The sequence below is a fragment of the Pongo pygmaeus genome, chromosome 6, assembly GCF_028885625.2.
Source record: "Pongo pygmaeus isolate AG05252 chromosome 6, NHGRI_mPonPyg2-v2.0_pri, whole genome shotgun sequence".
Taxonomy (NCBI): domain Eukaryota; kingdom Metazoa; phylum Chordata; class Mammalia; order Primates; family Hominidae; genus Pongo; species Pongo pygmaeus.
Window position 1 is genome coordinate 102,074,141 of NC_072379.2, and position 26,542 is coordinate 102,100,682.

At 35.0% G+C, this 26,542-nt stretch overlaps 1 protein-coding gene across 2 annotated transcripts in view; it reads right to left on the minus strand.

Annotated features, from left to right (window-relative positions):
• Positions 1-26,542, minus strand: part of RELN (reelin) — a 529,179-nt gene that overhangs the window by 344,600 nt on the left and 158,037 nt on the right. The window lies entirely within an intron of this gene.

The window sequence follows — 26,542 nt, forward strand, 5'->3', positions numbered from 1 at the left end:
CTGTAAGCACTTTCTTTCTTTCTTTTTTCTTTTGTTTTTTTTTTTAGACAGCGTCTAGCTCTGTCACCCAGACTGGAATGCAATGGCATGATCTCAGCTCACTGCAACCTCCGCCTCCTGGGTTCAAGCAATTCTCCTGCCTCAGCCTCCCAAGTAGCTGGGATTACAGGCGCCCACCACCACACCTGGCTAATTTTTGTATTTTTAGTAGAAAAAGAGTTTTTCCACTTTGGCCAGGCTGGTCTTGAACTCCTGGCCTCAAGTGATCCACCCGCCTCAGCTTCCCAAAGTACTCGGATTACAGGCGTGAGCCACCGTGCCCGGCCATAAGCACTTCTTATGGAAAAATATGATTTATCTCTCCCACATTCTAAGAAAGAAGAAAAACAGTGACTTGAGTAACCATCAAGAGAATCTGAAAAGCGAATTATTATCTCTTTTTAAAAAATCAATTTATCTTCTTCTTGGCCTTAAAAATCAAGTACTACTACAACTAAATCCATTAGAGTCAGTATAATCCTTTCAAGACAGATGAAGCCAGGAAAAGAGCCTCTTCCTTCCTATCCTAATATCCACACTTAATCATTCAACAAGTTCTTCCTGACACCTAGTGTTACAGGCTCCACACAAGCACTGGAACTAGGAAGAGGAATAATATACCCCTTCAAGTCAATGGCTTTACAGACACATGAAATGACAATCACAGTGGAATGTGGTAAGTGCAATGGCTGCACAGGAAGATCCTAATCTGAATGGGGAGACTGAGAGGAGGTACCGGAGCTGAGTTTTAAATGGCAACTGAGAGATTGCCAGGTTTTAAAGATGTGGATTGAATACAATATTAGTTTCCATTTCTTCCTGAAACCTGCTAGAATACAGTAAAGAGTTTTTTAAAAGCATACACCCAAAGAGCCAAGAAGACAAGAAAGATGACAACAATATCAAAATGTGAGAAACTGGAAACCCAACAGATGAGCTGCAACTAACCTAACACACTAAAACACTGAATCCTAAGCCAGCAGTAGGGTAAGTGGAAAGAGGTTCAGAAATTGGTGGCACTGGATACTTTTTGAAGTTAGGATGGAGATGAGACTGAAAACAGACACTATTTGCTGAAAGTCTATTCGTGAAGCTTTTTGTTGTTATTTTATTTTTCAACTTTTAGTTTAGGTTCAGGGTATACATGTGCAGGTTTGTCACATGGGTAAACCGCATGTCTCTGAGGCTTGGTGTACCAATGATCCCATCACCAAGGTAGTGAGCATAGTCCCTCATAGGTAGCCTGCTAATCCAGGCTCCCCTTCCACCCTCCCTTCTCAAGCAGTCCCCAGTGTCGATTGCTCCCATCTTTGTGCCCATCTGTATTCAGTATTTAGCTCCTACTTGTAAGTGAGAACATGTGGTGTTTAGTTTTCTGTTCTGCATTAGTTTGCTTAGGATAAGGGCCTCCAGCTGCATCCATGTTGCTGCAAAGGGCATGATTTCATTCTTTTTTATGGCTATGTAGTATTTCATGGTATATATGTACCATATTTTCTTTATCCAGTTGAACCAAAGAGCTCCTCTCTGCAATTCTATGCAGCCCCATAACAGGCCCTCATTCTACCAGCAGAAGACTGGAAGTTTATTCTCCAGAGACACTAGGCACAACTGAGGGTGAGACACTCTTCTGAGAATAGAGATAAGTAAAAGTTTAGATGTGAATGAGATCCCCAGCTTTCTTCCTCCTCTTGGATTTCGTAAGGCTGGAAATTAGGTATACTTCCTCCTTCAAGAGATTGTAAAGTCTGTTTAAAAGATTCTGGCCTAAGAGAAAAACCTGAAGATACTAAAATATGAGACTCACCAGGTAATCAGCCAAGTCAGAGCAACCAACAATAAAGATAACCATCAAAAACCTTTCTATGGACACATGGACACAGGAAGGGGAACATCACACACCGGGGACTGTTGTGGGGGGGAGGGGGGACTGATAGCATTAGGAGATATACCTAATGCTAAATGATGAGTTAATGGGTACAGCACACCAACATGGCACACATATACATATGTAACAAACCTGCACATTGTGCACATGTACCCTAAAACTTAAAGTATAATAAAAACAAAACAAAACAAAAAAACCTTTCTTCAACTCCTGCTCTCCCTGGCACAGAACTTCCAGGCCAAGAATCACTAGACTTTTCAGGAAAATCTGTATTACAAAAGAGATCAATACAAACAGCAAGGAAAAAAAAAATACAACTTCAAGAAAATAGAGAATATACAGTGATACAAAGAAAAAATATTTTACAGAATTTAAAATATTTCTATGAAAATAGAAATATTCACAAGGAAAAAAAATCTCTTGGAAATTTGAAATATGGCAGAGCTGAAAGACCAATAGAAGATTTGGAAATATAGCTGAGGAAATTACTCAAAAAGTACAAGTAAAAAGAGGTAGAAATAGGAGGAAAAAAACGAAATTTGGAAGATCTGTCCAGAATGTTTAATGTTATGATGGAGGCATTCCAGAAAAAAGAGAAAAGAGAAAACTGAAACAGAAATGGGGTTAAACCTCAATGACATAAAGCAATAAAATTTCCTGGTCCTCAAAAACATGAGTTTGCAGATGGAAAGGCCCACTGAGTTTCAATGGTAAAAACAGAATCATAAAATGTACATCATCAAGAAATTCAAGGTTCCTGAGATCAAAGGGAACACCCCAAACAAGCGTAAAGAACAAAAGTTTCTTCCCTAGAAAGGGTCAAGAATGGGAATGGCCTTGGGCTTCTCAAGCCACACTGAAAGCTAGAAGGCAGTGCATTACAATTCTGAGCAGCATTGCCTTCCAATTCTGAGGGACACATTTCCAACTTAAAGTTCTATACACAACCAGCCTATCATTCAAGAGGGTAGAACTAAAACATATTCAGACCAACAAAGTCTCAAAAAATGTTTCTGTCGATTCAGTGAGGTATTGGAGGATTTTCTCCAAATAACGACAGTGGTAACAAAAGTGGGGGTGAGGGTGCAGGTAGTAGAAAAAAAGAGAAAGATGTAAAACAAAGGAAACTGGAGGTCCAAAGCAGCAGGAGAGAGAGAGGGAAACCCCAGGGTACCACCTGTGCTACAGTCCTTGCGAGCAGCCAGCCACCTCCGGGAGAGATTTATTCAAGAGGTTTAGACTGATGGAAACTGTAGTGGGTTTGAATGTGTTGAGAGAAGATTTATACAATTAGGGGAGGTATAAACGTTTAGAAAACAAAGCAGGTGAAAAGCAAGGCAATTACTAATTCTAGGAAAATAGAAAACTTGGGTTTGGAAAGGAAAAGAACTTACAGTGCAGTCTTTGACCCAGCTGGGCTGTGAATGGTATTTACATAATCAGCATTGTAGATCATTAACACTGTAGATCATTAACATGACAATCTAATTGTCATTTGTAGAAAGTTAATAGATAATGTCTAAACTAGAAAAAACAAGAATTGGCAAAATAAGCATGTTATTTAGAGATATGGAGGAAAATTTAGAAACAATCAAGAGATATGGAGGAAAATTTAGAAACAATCAGCTAAAAGAGGATCCCTGCTGTGACCATAAGCATCAGAGACACACATAACAGGGGAAGTGTGACTTTTATGACTTCTTGGGTGAGACTCATATTTTTTAAGCCACTAAAACTCAAGTTTTCTCTTGTGCACAGTGGAACCTATTCCTAAATTATACAAATTCCAGAAAGTAGATTTCCTGGCTGATATTGTTTACAGAAAATCTCTACTTTTAAGAAATTCCCCACTTTTAATTAATCTCACAATTCAGACCAAAGGAACTACTTCAATTATCTTGCTGTTACCATTGCCCTTCTGTAGTAATTTTTCCCCTCCAAGGCACCCTACTCCCTAATACTTGTACATTTACTTTCTTTCCCTTCTGCTGACATGCCCGGGGCATCCTCTGCTCTCATGCGTGCATTTACTCTGCCCCTTGCCCCAAGCATTATGAAATCAATTACTTATTAAGCTACTAAGTAATGTCATTTCCTCTCATCCTTTTGTCACTCGGGCCTTGAAAGCAATAGGTCATCCATCTTCTTTTCAGTGCAAGGCCCAAATAACTAGGTCTTAACAATCATCACGACCTAAAGCTAGGTCTAATCAACTGGAACCAGAGGAAGGAGGCGAAGACATTTGTGTCAGTTTCTTGCATATGTTGGAATTATTTTCTTTGGCAGAAATATGTCACATTCTTTCTTCGTGACAGTAAGCAGAGCCGATCACAGAACTACACAGCGGGCCAGTGACAAGGCGCGCCAACCTGGCAATCTCACTATTATCTTAGTGCTCCTGGTTGCAGCACTGCTGGAGACAGATTACCCTTCCCTGCAGGAAAAAAAAAAAAAAAAAAAAAAAAACTTGCCTCTTCTGCATGGATTACAGTTCATGTGCACAGTGTTTTTTCAAAGAATAAATACTGGTCATTGTAGCAATAACAACAACGCCAGAAAAATTCTCCTGACACTGGAGAGTTAACTTTCTCTCCCTTTTTAAAGAAATTACCATATAAATATATCTTGATTTCTCTTTTTCTGTATAGTTGTTTGCTTCCAAACAAGAAAGGAACTGACTTTCCTTGCTGCATATTAAGCTGTACTATGTTTTTGCTTGGATTGGAATAACAAGAAAAGATAACCAGGTCCATTTTCCCATAGTTACTTAAGCACTTTGAAAGTTACTAAAGAAAATAAATGTTAAGGTTTAAAATAAAAACTATTTTGATTTGGCATTAATGTTCAATTATTTATTTTTTAGAAATCTTACGCAAAAGGTATTTTTAAAAATAAATTGTTATTATTGATTCATATATAACTACTTAAGGCATATACGAAAATTACAAATGATGTAGCTGTTTGTTCGTTATACTTCTCTCAGTGTTACTTTCTAAAACATATCCTGCTTGTGGGGCAATAGAAGCCAATCTGCCTAAATAAAAATAAATTGCCTGTATCTGAAAAATGGCATAGTGTAGAGCAACCTATTATTTTCACCTGGTGCATAAAGTCACGCGGAAGGGCCTGGGCTTAATCACAAGAGGTACTGTAAAACACATTTGTGACATCTGTAACCTAACTCACACCCACATGAGAGATTGGTACATCTTATGAATTAAACATAAGTCCTGATTTATGTTCAGTTATCCCTCATATCAAAAACCACAGTTGCAGAGCCGTGTCACTATGAATTCATTTAATGATATTGATGAGATAGCCTGCAAAGAGACTGCAAAGTAACCACCAGTGCATAGCACGGGCCTATAAATCACTTCTGCAGAGTGGCTAAGCAATAAATAACAAGTCATTAATTCACCGTAAGTTATGCTAAGAGGCTGAAACTACATATGTACCAGATTGTAAAGAAATGCCTCTAGTACGATATTAGAAACAGGCAATGTTTGGTGTTAAAACAATTTCGTAAGGGCAAAAATTCATTGAGCAGAATTAATTCCTTATGGATTTCCCTTGGCAGACATAAACCAACATGGATTTTTAAAATCAACCCCCAAAACTTCCTTTCATCCAGAAGTAAATACATGTCAGGTATTAAATCCAATGCAACTTTTTTCAGAGCCCAAATTATGAATCTATCCAATGAATGATATAATGGTATTGGCATAAAGCCCTTGGATAAGCTAATAGCATTTCTATAAAGAATAAGCTGGTGAGAATGATGCTAGTTATTCAAATGGCTTTGCCTTGTTGCATCCATAGGATCTGTAAAAATAGATAGCTGTGGCCACAGTCACTTTGTTTTCTTATGTGGATGAGAAAACATTTGCTTTCAGGTGACTTTCACTAACCAAGATGACTTTCACTTTCACTCCTTACAGATGACTGACTTTCACTCCTTAGGGTGATTTCCCCAGTCAGCAACCTTCTAGTCAGCACTCCCCTAAGCATCCTTTCTCCCCAGACCCTCAGAAACTGGGTCCCTAAAGCTGCCCAGGACTTCACTATCTGGCCCCTTCTTGCCCTTCTGACCTTGTGCACAGAGTCTATGTCACATATTGGGCTGTCCTGCCCCCTCAACTCAGAATCCTGCTTTCTGCCACATTGCTGAAGTTTTTCAAACAAATTCATTTCCAGAGTTCTTCTTCCCAGGTGATCAATGCGCAAGTGAATGGAAATGTTGGAATAGCAACCTAAATGAAAGTGGTGACTCTAAAGATAAGAACCTCATGCACTTGTTCAGACAGGTAAGGGAGATATTTTGAGGCAAGACGGTCTTCCATTGCAGTTTATAGCTGGCTAGCACTGGATTTCCCTGGGCTGTAGTATATTTGCACACATATGACAAAGGCTAATCTTTTCTTTTTCTTACTACTTTTAGATTTAAGTCTTCCCTGAATTAATCTGTAATCAAGTAACTCCAAACGAGCTCTTATCAGCAAAGAGTGTTTATCTGATCCTTTATGCAGAATTTCAATACAAGAATACTAAATACAGTAGCATTTTAACTGTATTCCATTTCAAGCTTCTATCTAATTTTCTTCCTAATATCACCTTAGGCCTCTTTTGTCATTACTGCACTCTAATTCTAGCTTATCTAATATCAGTGTTTAAAATTGCTCCCTCTCTAGACACATTTGCTTGAATATTTAAGCTCAATTCTTTCCTAGTTATTTCCTGTCTCTAACAATCTCCAGATACCTTTTAAATTTTGTCTTATTCTTCATTGGTATTTTGCAACAAACATCTCTCCGTTTAGTATCATCTGAGAACTTAATTAACTTGCTCTTTTCCCTCTGTTTTAGGTCAATGATGAGGATGTTAATGTAGATACTACATTTGTTTCCCCAGAAGGTCATTGGAAACCTTTTCTCTTTCTACATATTAATGCATGGCCAATTGTCTTTTATGGTCCTCTGGCTAGTCTCTCTCCCACCTCCATTATATGGTAACACCCCACATCCTTGTCAATTTGAAGTTTCTCAGTAACACTGCAGGGGAAATGAGAAAAGTTATAGCCAAGTGACAGTGCTTTGTGTCCTTACAGTTCCTAACACCCAGGAGTATCAAAGTGGCATACACTTAAGCAATTCTTCATGAACTTTTCTCTGAAATAAATTAGGAAAATGTTAAATAAGAGTAACTTTATCTTCAGATGGAGAAGCTGAGGTAGAGAAGCCAATCACATCAGGACTTTAATGAGTCAATCTCATTACTTTTGTCTTATACTTAATTTAAGGGGAGAATATTTATAATTTTAGAATATTTATAATTTTTGTACATACATATATATGTACGTACAATAATGCTTCATTATTTGGACATAACTGAACCACTGAATTTTCTACGTAAGGAAAATTTCCAGATGAACCCACAAAAATGGAATCTTATGCCATGAGCATAGCAAGAAAATCTTAAACATGGAGCACAGCAAGAAAATCTTAAACATGGAGCACAAGTAATATTGTATTAGGAAGATCTACAAGAAAAAGAGGAAAGCTTGAAGATTTTTCTCTGTATTTTTGTCTTTTTCTCTACTGTTCTAGTGTAACACGCCATTCTGACTCCTTAAATGAATCACAAGACTACATCTTCATTCTCTTCAGTTTTTCTTTTCTTTTCCCCCAGAAGTTTTCCTAAAAACTCAAATCAATACCTATTAATCAGTTTATTGACCATTTCCATATTCATGGACCCCACATGACAGTATTTTTAAGAGTTTCTTTTATTTTCTCATTTTCTTTCTCTACCTTTATATATAGTAGTAATCAACTTTGTGTGGTCATAGGAAGAGCATTGGTTAAGGGCCTGAATCGACTCAGGATAAGCCTGAGCTGCAATCCTGCACTTATTACTCTATGAACTATCTGGGTCAGGAGAAAACTCTGATTCCTCATCTGCAAAATGGGCATAATAACACTGCTTATTTCATAAGACTGTTGTGAAGATTAAATGAGAAGAATGAGGCAATGAGCCTAGCAGAGTGGATGGCAACAGAGAGAAGACATTTAGAGAGTCACATATGCTTAAAGAAAATGAAAGATGAAAGTGGATCACCTGACAGATTTGTTCTGATTTGGAAGTTTATTCTGATTCACTTATGATTAAAGATTGAATTCTAGTTAGTGCTATACACTTAACAAATGCCTTTATTGGAAAGAATATAGTTATCTGCAAGTAAGCCTGTTCCAGAAAACCAAGAATATAAGGTCATGGTTCATATACATCAACAAATCCAAATGAAACATCCCCATCTTCATCAGCATTCGAGGATCAGTGTTGTGGTCTTCAAGTGCTATGCTTCGCTGCCTTGGCCACATTATTAGTATATGATGGAACAGATGGAGAGCAGAAGGGTGGAGCTCAGCCTGCAATGCCCTCTGAAGGCCTAGAGGATCACGGAGTGAAGGTTCATCATGGTGTGATGAAAAGGGAAGTAGAAACCTTGGGTTCTCCTGTGGGCTGTCACCATGTAGCTCTGTGACACAGAGCTCACCCCTCTCTGGGTCTCAGTTTCCTCATTTTTGAAGCAAGAGTTTAGGTCTTTCTAGCTACCATTAGAACTTGAAATTATGCCAGGCCAAGAAAACTTTGCTCTTGTCAATACATCTATTTAGCAATGTTTCTAAAAAGATAGTATTTTCCAAGCTAATTTATACATCTTTGTCCAGAGGAAGGGACAGTTGCAAAGTCAATTAGGGATGGAAGAAGGTACAGAAATAAACATGGGCAGTCTTAATACAGAAATATTTTGGAGTCTTTGCTGTATAATTTTACATGGTCAGCTTTCAGCTATCCAACTGTCATTCAAGCAACTTTATATACTGAAAATATTTGTTCATGAAAGTGATTGAATTTGTAGAAGTGCAGACAAGTATTACAATAAGCTATTGTAGAGCTATTTCTTGAGTCAATTTTGCTATGGAATTTTTTTTCCATCTTTAAACATTTGAGAAATTCAGCTATCAGCCATATAATCATATACTGTTTAATATTTAAACTTGTAAGGTTTTACACATAATGAATCAACAATTTTACTCTTTCCAGGCAAATAAAATCAATCTTTGCTCATTGATGAGGCTTCTAAGACAAGTAGCTGGGTGGACATCTTTAAGATGTAATCTTCCTCAGATTTAAAATCATAAGTGTGACTTGATGCATGAAACAAAAAGTAAATTATCTATGAAAATTTAAAAAGATGAGTATCATTATATTTCCTGCAATTTTATTAATTTCAACACTTGATTTGCCAGTGATTCATACTTCTCCATCAAATACTGGACATTTTGACAATTTTATATTTAAAAATAGAACTTAGACTTACAGATTAGCGTTATGAGCTGTGAAAAGTAATTCCTGAGATCTGGCAGAGGTGTACTAAAGTGCTATAATAACACTTTTGGTAGTCCCTTTTTAAGACAAATGTCTATCCCCCAAAGACTTTTTAAAATTGACACACTGAGGTGTGTTACTCTGAAAATCTCCATGAGAATGTAACATTTCTTACAGACATGAATTGTCCAAGACTCTGTCCATTCCCAGCATTGCTGTGCTGAAAAGCTCTGTGTAAATGGATATGAACCAATAAAAATGTATTTCCAGGGTTTTTGATACTTAAATCCCTGATTACATCTTTCATTAAAAACACTTATTTTTTAAGTTCAATCATGTACAATATCTAGCAAGTTAAACTGTTATATGTCAAGTCCTCTAAAATAGAAAAAAAAGGCACTTCTGATTGCTCTAGAGTTTTATCTTCATTTTCTTAACGTCAAATTAGCAAAAGAGGAATATAGCTTTCAAGACAGGTTTCACTGGCCAGGCGCCATGGCTCATGCCTATAATCCCAGCACTTCGGGAGGCTGAGGTGGGTGGATCACTTGAGGTCAGGAGTTCAAGGCCAGCCTGGCCAACATGGTGAAACCCCAGCTCTACTAAACATACAAAAATTGGCTGGGCATGCTGGCACGCACCTGTAATCCCAGCTACTCGGGAGGCTGGAGCAGGAGAATCCCTTGAACCAAGGAGGCAGAGGCTGCAGTGAGCCGAAATCGTGCCACTTCACTCCAGCCTGAGCAACACAGTGAGACTCCACCTCAAAAAAAAGATAAGTGGCATTACATTAAAAAATGTTTAATGTAAATAATCTTTTTCTTTTCATAAAAATACAAGAAGATCAATATGCACATAGTATCTCCTAAAAGAAAACAATGAGATTTATAGTGGTTATCCAGAACCATCTTTCTCTAGAAACACACACACACACACACACACACACACACACACACACAACTAAGGCCTTCCTTCAGGATTGATATAACATAGGTTCTACATGAAAATAATTTTATCTAACACTGCAACCATAATTCCAGGGATCTGTAAGACCAACATTCTCTATTCTCCTTTCAGTGGGCCTTGAGAGGCTTCTCCATACTTGGGGATCATGTAAGCTACAATGACACTGATTTATTGAAGATACACCCCATAATTGCTCCTTGAGTCTTCCTCTTGGAATAGAACTGATAACTCACAGACCACCATTTTGTAAAACAGCTCAGATTATTTTTCCTTGCTTATATTTCTTTTTTTTCTTGAGACAGAGTCTTGCTGCGATGCCCGGGCTGGAGTGCAATGATGCGATCTTGGCTCACTGTAACCTCCACCTCCCAGGTTCAAGCGATCCTCCTGCCCCAGCCTCCCAAGTGGCTGGGACTACAAGCGTGCACCACCATGCCTCACTGATTTTTGTGTTTTTAGTAGAGACGGGATTTCACCATATTGGCCAGACTGGTCTTGAACCCCTGACTTCAAGTGATCCGCCCGCTCTGGCCTCCCAAAGTGCTGGGATTACAAGCACGACCCACCACGCTCAGCCCCTTGCTTATATTTCTTTATGTTTGTCTACATATTGATTCTGTTTTCCACTCTTCTGCTTACCATGTATACAATATCACAATTTATTCACATCAAGTTAGCATTTCGCTCTCTAGAACAGTTTTGTGTCCCCCATAAACTTGAATATTTCACTGTAAATCCTCACTTCTAGGTGATTTACAAATCCATGAATTGAGACCAAGGACAGGCAGATACCCAAAAGAGGAGGACAGTATCTAAATATGTGGCCAGGCCCTCTCTATTTGAGATAAGGCTCTGCTTTTAATTTAGCAAAAGCAGAGATGGAGGTGAAAAAGACTTTTACTCAGGTGAAAAGGACTTTAAAGGCTCTCCTAAATGGTAAAAGTTGTTAATATTAATCATGCTCACATTTGTGTTTGTACAAGAAACCGTGATGTCAAAGAAGAAATCTGTAGGATTTCCTTTGTGAAAAGCTTAGTTATATTTATATTAAAATTTTACTTTCCCAGTGAAGACTAAATAGACTATAGAAGAAAAGGTGCAGTGGCTCATGCCTGTAATCCCAGCACTTTGGGAGGCTGAGGCAGGCAGATCACCTGAGGTCAGGAGTTTGAGGCAAGCCTGGCCAACAAGATGAAACCTCGTTTCTACTAAAAATACAAAAACTAGCGAGGCGTGGTGGTGCGTGCCTGTAGTCACAGCTTTTTGGGAGGCTGAGGCAGGAGAACTGCTTAAACCTGGGAGGCAGAGGTTGCAGTGAGCTGACATCTGCACTCCAGCCTGGGTGACAGAGTAAGACTCCATCTCAAAAAAAAAAGAAAAGAAAAGAAAAAAAGTGAATTTACATAATATAATAAAGCCAATTCTCACTTTTTAAAAAAAAGATCAATATGCAGGCACAATCACTTATCAATCACACTAGTGATTCCACTAACTTACATTATCTTATGTTACCTTACAAAAGAAAAAATGGGAATTTTATATTCAAAGTATACAGTTAAAAATAACAAAAGATTTTTTAAAAATATAAGTATCAGACTAAGAGGCTCACTCACTACTAATTAATACTAGTTAGTTGCAAGGCTATGCATTCCAGGGCGCTTTGGAAAAGAGACAGAATGTGTTGCTTTTCAACTGAATTAGTGTGCCTTACAAAATAAACATTTAAAGGCATTTATTGAAATTCAACAATGAAACAGAAAATACTGCAAAATGAGAGACAATGTTTTCTTAATGTGATGACTGAGTAATTAAAATAGTGATAGGAACCTGGCATTATCTTAACTTATGAGTAATTATGAAACATTATTATACAAGACTCTTACTGTTAAAAGTTGAAAAGTTAACTACTATTAGTTTTTGTGATACTGGCCTTGATACAAAAATCATATATAGTTTTATGCATGTGTCTTAGCTTTTAATTTTTTCAGGTTGACTTCATAGTTAACCTTAACATAAAAATAACATACTTTCATAATGAAAAGAGCATTAGTTACAAGGTTGTTCTTCACAAAGCTGTACAATAGTGAGTATTGGAAACAAGCAAAATGTCCAGAAATAAGAGACTGATTAAACACATTATAATACATCCACATAGAATTTGAGCCAGATGATGTTGTAGATGCATATTTATTGGGAAAACACTCATAATATAATGTAATGTTAGAGTTTTTTTCAAGCTAGATTAGAAAATAGAATGTATAATAGAACCCCAAGTTTGTAAAAACTAAAATTGAACACACGCATATTGGGAAAACACTCATGTTACTTTTTTTTTTTTAAAAAAAGGTAGATTAGAGAATAAAATGTATAAGAGAACCCCAAGTTTGTAAAAACTAAAATTCAACACACACATATATCTAGAGAAATATACCCCAAGATACATACTGTTCTTATCTCTGGGATAGTGGAAATATGCATATGTGTGTGCATATGTGCAGGTGTCAGTGTGACTGTGCGTCTCTGTACATACATAAATATTTGCTTAGCTGTATTTTTCTGTATATAGACATTGCTTTCATAATCAGAGGTAAAATTATTTTAAAACTCATTTTAAAATAAGTTTTACTGTCAAGTTTAAATATTAAAAATCAACTCTATTTATGACATATATTTATTTACTGAAATTCTTTTAAATTGTAAGTCTAAACTAGGACATTTTGCATTCTAACCCAAATGTGAAATACAGAAAGCCAAAACAAAATTAACTCAACACTTTTACAAAAAAAAAACAAAAACAAAACTCAGAAAGATACAATGTCTGAAGCAGTTGGTAGTGGGGTAAGTATATATTCTAGATATAATACAATCCTTGGATTAAACAACTTAACTTTTTAAATAAAAGCTCGATTGAGAGTTACCAAAGTGCAATATGGAATCGAAGTTACAGAATAAATACCCTTCAAGAGAAGTCTCTGATTCCCTTTGATCTTTGGAGAGGTCATCTCCTCATGCTCCAAATGAGCCATTTAGAAATCTTCCCTTACTATATATTTGTATGAGATACCTGATTGCAGAACAAATCTGAGATCCATAGAATGAAATATTTATTTTGCTTTTCAAATAATGAAATATTTCAAAAAATATTTCAGATAATGAAATATTTCAAAAAATATTTCAGATAATGAAATATTTCAAAAAATATTTCAGATAATGAAATATTTCAAAAAATATTTCAGATAATGAAATATTTCAAAAAATATTTCAGATAATGAAATATTTCAAAAAATATTTCAGATAATGAAATATTTCAAAAAATATTTCAGATAATGAAATATTTCAAAAAATATTTCAGATAATAAAATATTTCAAAAAATATTTCAGATAATGAAATATTTGAAAAGCAAAGTATAACATTTAAAAATCAGGAATTATTTTCACTGATCAGTCAGAATTAAAAATCACTGATCAGAATAAAAATCAGAAATCCTTTCACTGATGCCTTAGAGCAGTTATTCATGTTCTCAGTTTCTTTTAATAAGTTTCTATTTTCCCTAAGTCCACAAATATTGCTTTAATTCTTAATATCCAAGATCTTTAAACAGAAATGAACACTAAACCCTTGCTCCTATTTATAAGTTCTGGTGATATATGGATAATATAGATTTAATTGTTCATTTACAAAATATACAATAATAAAATCTCTATAAAACTATCCATTTCAATATATCTTTAAAAAATTTATCCAGCATGGCATTTATTATAAATAAGGAAGTCTGAAAAATATCAGATATTTCATTTAATGTCTTAGGGTTAAATAGTACCATTTAAAATTCCCTAAGATAAATTTATTTGGATTTATTTATAAAATTATAAAAGTAGTAATAGCATTTCATTTTAACACCAGAAAATAATCAGTGCCATAGTTGGTATGATACTTAAACGACTTGATGTTTTCGCCTAATATGATTGTAAGGTACATTTTTCTGTTCCATCTTTCCCTCCCACACACAAATTCATTCCATGCCAAATCCCTTAAATTCCTCTTTTGAAGTTTAAAATTAATTCCCATGGTTACTTTTCAATAATCCTCCATCTTCTAAAAATGCAAAATATGTTTATACTTTTTGAGAAATTAGATGAAATCCCAAATATCCTATGTGAGTATGTGCTATGCTTTTAAAAAGAAAAACACTCATTCTCAAAAAAAAAAAACTATTAAGGAGTCTGATTCTGTAATTAATAAGAACAAGGTAACAATTTGCTTTAAGTGTCCATTCATAACGTTAAATCAGTGTTAAATTATAAAGAATTTCCATGGAAATACACAAGACATCCACCTTGATTCTAAATGAAATTCATTATGAACAGCTCTATTATACTGAATGGCAAATGAATTCTTAATAATGAGGCACTTGATGTGTTATCCAGAACGGGGGTTGACAAGAAAACCACTTAGCTTCACTTTCTAATAATATTATAGCAAGTAACTGATAATAGCACACACACATACACACACACACGCACACAGACACACGTTTAATTTTGAAAGAAAAACTTTAAAGCATGTTTATCGAACCTTTACAAATTTTTTATTCTTTTATTTTTTAGTGTTTTACTTGTTAAAAAAAAGTCATATCAAGAGTAATTTAAACAATACTGAACTTTTTAAATATAATGTTTTCTCTGTAAAAGGTTTTGCTGTTTCACAAGCTCATCTTGCCCTTACCATCAAAAGTCCATAACAACAGATGCTACAATAATTAAAAACCTATCACTATAGACTCTTCCATCACATTACAGACTAGGAAAATGAAGGAGGTTTATGGTTGTCCTTGTCTCACTTTATCCACCTCTTTGTGGTTGATGTGTAGGCTTTAATGTGCATCCCTGCACCTCTCCTTCAGCAGGAAGCCTGTCTCTGGGGATCACTTGCAGAAAACAGGACATTGAGTCCATAATTAAAGTAATCTCTTTCCAGGCAGATGCTGCAGTTGGCTCTGTTATCACATATTACAAAAGGCATCTTGAGGGTTATAAAATGTGCAGCAAATAGCTTTGGAGATGAGAAACAGCAATTTTTCATCTAATTTTGATCCATAGACATGTAAGTACTGTATTGCTACTTTTTGGTTTTGAGCCAAATAACTATTACGGTGCTGAGATGAGCCAGGCGGTAGCCAAAATTAAAGAATACTTTAGCTTTTATCCTCAAAGTGAGAAAAGCTCTTTTGTAACCATCTTTGCACTTTGCAAATAAGGATGCCATCTCAAATCTGAGCATTAATGCCTGCAGGCGGATTTAGAAGAAAGGCTTATGTGGCTTAGCTTTACAGCCACACTTTCAATATATTTACTTAGGTTAAAACCAGGGGTTGATTAAGGGACCTACCATCTTTGCTCCTTTGCAACTACAGTGTACATTTTTAATTAGAAGGCTTTTAACTGTTTATCTTTCCTATAAAATTTAGGACATTGCTCTTTGAAATATATGTCAGCCTGGATAACGAATATGCTCATGCTATTCATAATCCCTTCTATAAATACTAATAGTGGAAATACATGGAGGAGATTTGACTAACACATTTTTGTTTCCAGCTTTGAACTCGTCAATGTGGATAACCAAAACCTTACTTTAATATTGTGAGGTGCTAAAATAGAGATGGAAATAATAATTTTACTTAATATTTATTTCTCAGTGCCAAATAAAACATCAATATGCACTGATTTAATTTTAAATAGGTTATCTTATAATTCTAGAAAATATGTGGCTTATATTTTTTTTATTTCCTCAAATTGTTTTTCTTTTAAGTTTGTGATGACAAAGTTTTACATGAATTCAGGCCATCAATTTAAAAATATTATTAATATTAACCTTCTAAATTTTTTATTAGACTAAATAGCATTCAAAAACCATAAAAATCTAATTTAACAATAGAAATATTTATACTCTAGCAAGTTTAAACCTTCATAATATTTAGAAGAGGAATGTATGCAATGTCATTTGAATTAGTAAAGAAAAACTAACTGCAAATCAAAAATTCAAATTATTGGTAAAATTTTGTTAAATTACCAAATTGGTATTTCCAGAGCACCTAAGATACTGTAATATAAAGCTAGCTGTCACCAGCACATGCCTAAAGATAGAAATGGCAGAGTATAAACTCTAATTCTATAAAATAATCTTCTGGCATATTCATATATTTTTCCACTCATGTAAGCATGTATTCATTCATCTATTCAACAACTAATGTTTACAGAATTACTTTGCCTAAATATTTTCATAATACTACCTGCAATTGAAATACTAGAAATACATACTCAGTATTCTGCCACCTGAAAAACAGGTTTCAATTTTGTATATTTCCTTCAGCTTTGTCTACACGCAAGTTATTTTGTTCTTAGGTAATTGCCCTTTTATCCCTAATAATTTTTTACTTATTTTGTCTGATATTAATATAGTAACACTAGCTTACCTTTGGTTAGCACTTGCCTGGTATGTTTTTTCCATCTCTGTGCTTTCAATGTTTTTGTGCCATTATGTTTAGTTTTATCTCTTAGAAACAGCATACTGCTGTATTTTTGTAATAGCATTCTGAAAGTCACAGTGTTTCGCCTGGTGAATTTAATCTGTTTATATTTATTGTAATTGACAATTTACTTAAAATTATTTGTTATCTTATATTACATTTTATACTTCTATGATTTTTAAATTTACCCTTTTCCTTTATTCTGATGTTTTAACTAACTGTTCTTTAATCCTTTGCCCTTCCCCTCCCTATTGTGGAAGTTATAATTTTATTTCTGTTTTTTACATTTATATCTTTAACAGTCAACTGAGCCCATAACCTTCTTGCAAAATAATTTGATGACATTAGAAAACTTTAATACTGATTTCCTTTTCCCTCCAAATTATACACTAATGTTGCTTCATGTATTTTAGTTATATGTTGCCTTTAAATTCTATCCTAAAATAATTATTGGTATATATGTTATACATAAATTTATTTGCATGCTCAATGCTTAGAGTTTCTAATGTGCTTACTAATTTCTTTGCTTACTATTAATTATTGTATCATACCACAATTTCTTGTATCCTACACCTTCCTTCTGGGTTTGTTTTCTTTTTACTGAAGGGCATCCTTTAAAATTTTGCTTTAACATGGGCTATGTGCAGTAAAAATATCAAACTGCATTTTTAAAAAATATATCTTGTTTTGTTTTCACACTTGACTGATAATTTATCTAGGTACAGAACTCTAGGATGACAATTCACTTTGATGATATTGTTCCATTGTCTTCTGGCATCTTTTGTTGCTGATGAGACCACTGTCAGATTAAATTTATAGGTAATCTGTCTTTTCTATTTTGTCACCTTTGATGTTTTCTGTCTTTGATATACTGAAGGCTTATCATGACCTTTATCAGTACTAATTTATTTTATTTATCTTGCTTAGATAGAAAACACACACATCTTCCTTAGTTCTAGAAAAATTTCTGCCATTATCTCTTCAAATTTGTCTTACTATTTTTATTCTCTCCTTCTAAAACTTCAGTTAGATGTTAATTTCTTCACCTGGAGTTCTGCACAGATTACTAATGTAAAGCTAGACTCCACATATTGAGGGTTTTATCGTCTTACAAGTAACTTATCTTGACCAAAGGCTCCACTCAGATGACAAATTTCTTTGCTGTTTTCCCAGTCAGGCTTCAATCAGTGGGCCCAGTTCCAGCTCCCTCTCCTTTATTATCTCCTGCTGTCTTTTAAGAGGCTCCTGACAATAGCTCCAGGCCCCACATAGGTTAAAACTCCAGATCTAGGACCTAAATCAGGTATAAGAGACCTGTAGGCCACCACAATGTCAGTTTCTATTTCTTGACCCAGCTTTGATATCTCTCCTTTCTTCTGGAAACTAGTGTTTTCACTTTCTTTCAAAACAGTGTGTGTGTGGTGGGGGTGTATGTGTGTGTGTGTTTGCTTCATTTTAGCTAGAGTTGCTATTTTATTTCAGTGGGAAGAATTTCTGCTATGCCAGTGAAGTCTGCCATGATGCCAGAAATCCTCTACAAACATATTTTTATGTGTCTGAAATTGTACCACAGAAACAAATATTTTGTTTGTCACTTAATATTCCAAGCATCTCTCATTGCTATACTATCTTCATAAATATTAATTTTTAAAAGAAATATAGAGTGGTAGTATAGGATGGTGGTTTAAAGAACACGTTTTGGATCAAAACACACCTGTCTTCGCGAGTTTTTGAAGCTCTTGCTTCAATAACAGGTGGTTCTAGGAGAGTAAAGGAACTTAGTAGGCTGCCTGGTACACCAGTACTCAATAATTAAAGTTTCTTTTTTTATTATTACTATTATTACCATCATTATCATAAAATGGAGTTTCAAATTCCATTAATGCTCATTTTCATATTAATAGTCTTCCAGACTAGCTAATTTTTAATATTAGGTACATGACAGTAAGTTTTCATGCGTAAGAGCACATTTGAAAAGATGCAGAATCTAAAACCTTGTAGCAGGGAAGTGGAAGATCAGCAAGGGGAAAGCAGGGACTGAGATCCAGGCAAGGGGCGGGCAGAGGAAAATGCCTTAGCCCAAGGCAGCCAAAGAGCAGAACTAAGTCCTGGGCACTGTAAGGGATGATAACCAGAGGCAATTCTCACTTGTCATATTTGGCTACCATTGCCCATAAAATAAAAAACCATAGAAACTGTTGCACTGGCAAATAAAACTAAAATGAAAAATTAGGTAACCAGCTCTTTACACAAAATTGTCTTATTTGGTGAGTTTAGAAGTTATGATGGTTCAAGTTCACATAACAATGGCAAAAGACTTAGTTTTGCTTTCTTCCTTCTACATGTCCTTCGAATTGCATGGTTAATTTCTGTAAATGTCACGGTAATATTTGGGGAAAAGATAACCCAACAGATTATCAAATCTTGTGCTATACAACAGAACTTTCTACAATAATGGAAATATTCTATATTTGTGCTGTTCAATAAAATAGTCACTAGCCATATGTGGCTACTGAGAACTCAAAAAGTGGCTGGTACAACTGAGGAACTGAATTTTTTATTTAATTTTAATGAATTCAAACTTAAATAGCCACACATGAATTGCTAGCTACCATGTTAGAAAGTATGGTTCTAAACAAATTTTAGAATGCGTGTATGTGTGTGTGCTTGTATGTGTGCTATGGTTTAAATGTGTACCTTAAAGTTCGTGTGTTGGAAACATGATTCCCAATGCAACAGTGTTGAGAGGTAGGACCTTTAAGAAGTGATTAGGTCATGACAGCTCTGCCCTCATTAATGGATTAATGCCATTATTGTGGGAGTAGAGTAGTTACCTCAGGAATTGGTTCCTGATAAAAGGATGAGATGGGTTCCCGATAAAAGGATGAGATAGGTTCCCGATAAAAGGATGAGATGGGCTCCTTTCTTCTTTCAGGCATGCTCAGTTTCTGCCATGTGATGCCTTGCACCACGTTATGACACAGGAAGAAGTCCCTCACCAGATGCAGCCCCTTAATCTGGGACTTCCTAGTCTCCAGAACCATGAGCCAAAAATCTTCTATTGTTTATAAATGATCCTGTCTCAGGTATTCTGTTACAGAAGCACAAAACAGACTAAGACAGTGTGTGTGTGTGTGTGTGTGTGTGTGTGTGTGTGTGTGTATACACATACATATCTACATATCTAAATAGGTCACAGAGGACAAAATAAGTTCTTTAAAAATTCTTATCTGAAAGAAGCAATCAGTTTTATTTCACATTTGTAATAAGGCCTTAATATACAGAGACTTTACTAAAAATAGAGCTTAATAATATGCTGCTGCTTGTATCCAAATAACTATACTGGAAAACCATACAGTTGTTGCTGCCATGGAAAAAATTTATTCACCTGTTTCTCAGACGTCTTTGTCATCACTGTTTTTGACTGTGTAGGCAGTTTGGAAAAATGAAATTTCACACTTCTAAAACTGGTTTAATCAATTCTAGTAATAGGGAAATAACCCAAATCTCTGGCCATACCTCATTTTAAAAAATTTCTACTAGATTTAGAGAACTTCTAATAATTATAACAGATAAATATTTTAGATTTACTGACTTTGGTCTTTTTGCTTTCACAAATGTTCTATGTGGTTTCAAGTAAGAAGTGCCAAGTACAATAGTAATCCCATCTTAACCACAAAGCCTTGTAATAAGGAACATCTTGTGGATACCAAGTTCAGTCCATTTACTTGAGTGATCTCCATAAGTTCTCACACCATTACATGAGATGAAGAGAAAGGAAGAGGTTGTTTTGCTATAGCTTTTTTTTTTTTTTTTTGCTTCCAGACTCAACATCAGGATAAAACTAACATTTTTCTCTAAAAAATAAAAAAGTAGAGATTAAAAAAAAGAAGAAGAGCAAATCTGCTAACACAACTATTTGCTGTGGCATAAAATTCCATAGAAACAGGTACATCTTTGGACTGTCGTTAAAAAATATTTTGTTACTGGAATAGAAAATTTTCCCATGGTAAAGCACTTCCACTTCTCTGATGGTCTTATGATTTTGATGCAAAGCAGCATCCTGTGGAGACTCCAGAAGATTCCCCTAATACACCCTGTGCTGTTTATACCATGACTTCTTGGAAGGAGGAGGAGACAGGAAAGGAGAAAACGGGGGAAAATGAAGGGAATAGCTTTGCCCATTGAATATCTGTTAAAATAGATATGTTGTACAATTAATATAACAAAAATAATTTATTCAAGCCTTCTTGGAGATTTATTGACATATTTTATCTCAACCATACTTCCTAAAATTAAAAATTAAATCCCTAGGAAGCATTCTGACCTCAAGCATTTGACCATTTGCTAAAGTGTTGATACATAAGAACACACATTAGTCCCTGAACTTAGATTTTCTCATTGTTCAAACCTAACTGGCTATTTAAATGTGATGAAAAACAGGGGCTTATGGGAAAGTGAGAACTATCAGTTAGGCTCCTAGCTGTTTACCTTTAAGGCTAGACAATATTTCTTTTATCTTGTCATCTAGAGGTATATTTTTGAGAAACACTGACATTGTCTCAAGTTGGGAGATGTCCGCTTAAAAACAGGAGACTGTCAGAAAAAAAAAAAAAAAAAGATGTGATTTAAAAGAAAGATGAAATTTCTCCTTTAGAAAATAGCATATCCAGTTTTATCTCAGAGCATAGGTACAATCATTTCAGACTTAAATGGGAGGTAATTTATTTTTGCAGTAAGCTATATATAATCTAGAAAGTAAAAGAATATTTGTATGCATCCATTGTTGGCATCCTTATCCACAGGTATGAATGCACTTCCAATAAACACACCCATGGGGGAATCCCTGATCTTATTTCAAATGTTTAAGTAACAAGGCATATACATCTGTGATGTGTCCATCTGATGAATGGATATAAATGGGCAACCACACTATATTTTCTGAAGAATTCTCCAGACAGTCTAGAATGGCTCTCATCAAAAATTAAAGGCATCTGAGATACACTCAAGGCAGCACTTCAAATCTCTGCATCTGTATTATTATTTTGAGCCCAGCAGGTGTTCAGAAACTGCTAGTGTCTTCAATTTTTAAAATGATTTTTTTTTGCCCTCTTGTTTAGTGTACTTTAAGAAAACTATCCCTCTAGGAGATACTTCCTTTAACATATCAAATGTTCAAATATGATCCTCCTATATTCCTCTTTGCTGACCTAAGTTCATTATTTGTCCATGCTCAGTATCTTAAATAGAATATTGCTTGGTTCATTCTGTTTTCAGTTTTGAGAAAGTTCACATAATATTAAATCATCACTAATTTATGCACAAACCTGATCTTCTTTTATGTTCCATTTTAATCCTAATATTATGCTAGTATCTCTGTCCAGACAGTTAAACCTAAACCTAATTGTGATGAATTTTGCCTGTAATTCACACATTCCCCATATGAAATCCCCTTGTGATGAAGGATAGGATATGATCAATATCCATATATCATACATATCAAGATCAAACCCATGTTCATCACATTTCAGAATTTTAAAGTGGCACCTCTCATTATTTGATGAATTCAATAATATTCCTATATTCATGTAGAGATAGATTTCAAAAGTAGATGGGAAACACGTGGGCCCCCTTGAAAAGTTAGAGAGATTCCGATGCCATACTGCAAACTCTTATTTAATTTTCGTTGTATGACTATTGTATTTTACCAAGATAAAATAGACAAGTGATCATTTTAAAGGCAACTGGAGTGAAGTAGCAAAAATCACCGGCTTTGAAACCAGACTGCCTTTGAATCCAGGCTGTGTCACTCACTGGGTGAGTTACCTTAGGCAAGTGATTTAACATCTCTGTCCTTCAGTTTCCTCATCTGCAAACTGAGATAATAATAGTACCGACTTTACAGAATCACTGAGAATTAAATGGATTAAAAGAGGTAAATAGAAAAGTGGCTGGCACATTGTAAATTTTCAAAAATATTATTAATGTTGTAGTTGTTATTTTACAACCCCCTTTCCCTGGTAGTTTCTTGCTAATTTTTAGGGTTAGATGGTTTGGAGATTGACTTTCTTTCTTCTTTCTTTCCTTCCCTCTTTCCCTCCTTCCTCCTCTCCCCTCCTCCTCCTTCTCCTTCTTCTTTCCCTTCCCCAGACCCCTTGGGACTTGGGGGTAGGGGATTTATATCCAAGAAATTTGGATAATTAAGTGCCTCTTTTAACTTGAGACTTACTAGTCACTAAAGACTATAATCAGATATAAAAGTAAAAACAAACTGTATTGCCACAGGATCTGAATATCCAGCAAATCTTGAAGTAAAATAACACTTAAAATATAAATTTTATCAAGAGGTGTCATAAAAGTAGATAAAATAATTTTGGTCATTTTTCTACATTTGTACCAGTATAGCCATCACTTTATCCTGAAATCATCCTCTCCTCTATGTCTCTCACTTGATTATTTTTAACAAGAAAGGCCATAAACAGGCAGCCCAAATGACTATGTGGCTAAGTGGTTTACCAATAAAACACAGTTTATTCAGACAACACGCCTCTTACTCTTCACTGGGAAAGGCACACACAGCACATTATATAATCATCTTGAATTTCAGTTTAAATGCTTCCTAATTCTTACTACGGGATTTTTAAAAAAGGATTTTAAATAGGTAACTAGGGTTTCAAAAATCACAGAGTTTGCATCATACATTGGCTGTACTAAAATGAGATTACAGAATTGACTGTAGTGTCAATTCAACTGCCAGCTTTAGAAAGACCATGTAAATGGTAAACGATAAATGTTAATTTCTGGGTTTCTTCCAATACAATGCACCATCAATTGTAAGACGTTAAAAAACAAAGTAGACACTGCCAATTATAATTGTAGGATGCCATCAAATGTAAAATACAACCCTACTTCAGAGATGCCAAAAATGTAAAAAAGTCAACAAAACTGTATCTTATAATCAATGAAATATAATATCATTATTAGCTACTAACAAATATTTATTGAGAGCATTCTATTGATCTATAGTTCAGCATTAGAAACTATTAGGTATATAAAAATATTACACACTGTCCCTGACCTTAAAATACAGTTAGTAAAAGAAAACAAGCATGTGGAAAATTAAATAACGGTATGAGTTAACTAATAATATCAAAAAGTCATACAGAATATACTACAAAACCATATAAGCATGGCTAAAGTTTAATTTGTAAGAAATAATCTTTCTTACCATAAAAAGTAAAAGCCTTACTTTTTGAGGTTAATGAGAAAAGAGAATCATGGTATATTTACCTTCAAATGCCAGAAGCTGTGTTTTTTTTTAGTTTAATATTTAAAATTAACATTGAATATTAGCAATCCTCTTCAAGGATTCCTGGGCACTTGCTAATTACAGATACTAACTCTTATATATAGCTCTACTCAATATGTAATAAATATTACGGTAAAGAATAAAGGTAAAAAATTGCAAGAATTTAGTTCAGAAAATTTCAAATGAATTCCTTCAGTGGCCCATGTTCACTTTTAACTTCTCCTGTACTCTCTCACAAACTGAGTAGGGAGAGATCAACAAAAGCATCCTGCCCACAAAGGAAGCAGCTACTCTATATAGGTTTCAATATTATCATGGCTTACGAGAAAAAGGACTTAACCATTTGTCAAGAATGTTAAAAAGTGCAAACTGTATCATCAAAATTTTATTGAAAGATATGGGTGAGGATGTGTAAACGTTTTTGTAGTCAGTAAAAACTCTGACTAAACTATTTTTCCAACTAACTGCTAAGAAAACACTGTTTGAATTTAAGACTTAAAATACCTAAGTTATTTCTCAGAAGAAAATAGAGTTTTATATCTCAAAAGTAGTGAGATCATAAGCTATCAAATATCATTCTTAAACAGATTCAATTAAAATCATATCTGTTTGGAAGTAGGCAGTTCTATATTGCTGATATAGATATACTTTGTGTTTTGTCTTTCAAAAAAGCAACTTTTGTTTTAAATTAAGAAGTTATGCATGGCAAGAATTCAATTCATCCTTGCAAGTGCCAATATGAGTAAGAGAAAGCATACCAAAAGAGTCAGTGATCACTATTAAGTTAAAGGTAATGACAACATTGAACATCATATAATTCAAGGGGAATTTTCCTTGACATCTTACATATAAGACACTGTAGCAACTAATGGAGAATCAAAAAGAAATAAGAATTTGTCCCTGTCCAATCTAACAGAAAAGACAATAACTTAATTCAAATAAGTATACAGTAAAATATAATCAGCACTACAATAGAGTTATAAGCAAAATGTGACTATACACATCAATTTTGTTGTTGATGCCTTGGCAAGTTTTACAGAAGAGCTGGCATTTAAAACAGGTTTTGAAGAATAGGTAAGATTTTAACAATTGAGGGTGAGATTGAAAAGCATTCCAGGCCAAGGAAAAAGCATGGAGAAAGGAAGTTATAGTATCTGTAAGGGAATTGTGGGAAGGCCTGCCAGTTTCGGCTCCATCAGGAGGTGTGCGCCAAGGGAGATATCAGAGAAGATAATAAACAAAGACATTGGAAGAGCCTTCAAACATATACCAAACGTTTGGTCTTCAGAAAGGAGTTTGAGCCTTAGCCAAATTTTGAGTAATCAAGGCTGTACCTTCAGAAGATTAACTGGACCACAATATGTAGGATATACTGAAGGAAAAATGGGCCAGAGATGAGCAGACAGACAAGTTAGGAAGCTACTGCAATCATCTTAGCAAAACATACTGGAAGGAAAATGTTCACTCACTTATAAAAAACTTTCTGAAGGAGAAAATGATGGGTTTAAATATCAACCAGTTATGTAAGATGAGTCTGATGGTGGCAGCTTGGGTAACTCAAAGGATAGGCAGAAAGAGTATATATTTCAGTGATGTCTGACCCATAGAAACCCCAGACACTGAACTGTTTGTCATCAAGAGGGAAGAAGAGGCAGTGGTAAATTTTAGAGTACACAGGTTTTACGGGATTTTGTCTGAGCATCAAGTCTGAATAGAAAACCATTCAAGATGCCTTCCAGCTCTGTTTTGCTTGACTGCCTATAGAACAACTGTTTCTGAACTGCCTTTGACTTTACACCATTGGATTATTCATCTATTCGACAAATATTTAGTGAGGGCTGACTGTATGCCAGGGACAGTTCTAGACAGTTGGGACAAATCAGTGAAGAAAACAAACAAACGAACAAACAAAAAAACCGAAAAACCGAAAAAAAATTCTTGCCTTCAAGGCGCTTGCATTTTATTAGGAAGTGACAAATGAGAAACAATGTTTGTAACTAAATAAGTGAAGGATATCATGCATTAGAAGTTTAAAAATGCTATGGGTGGAAAAAGGAACCCTGAATAAGAAGGATGAGGCATGGTGACTGTAGGGTGAATGAGGGGTAGGGGTTAGGGGTATAGTCTATATCAACAGATGTCACAGTCACAGCCTTGGAACCATAGTGTAGTGTTTACCTAAGGATGCTCTTGAGAACACTGTTCAGAACATCCTCTAGTTTCCTCTAAATGAAAGCACCTGGGAGAGCTGTTAGGTTCTACAGAGCACCTGACTTCTGGCCACCAGGAATTTCCTAACTGATCCCATTTTCCGCTTGGCACTAATGGCCAGAAAGCTCAAAGCTAATTCTGTGGTCTCCTTGCAAAAGGTAGATAAGGCCTTATAGCATTTTGTAACCCGTTTTCACCATATTTTCTGAACAT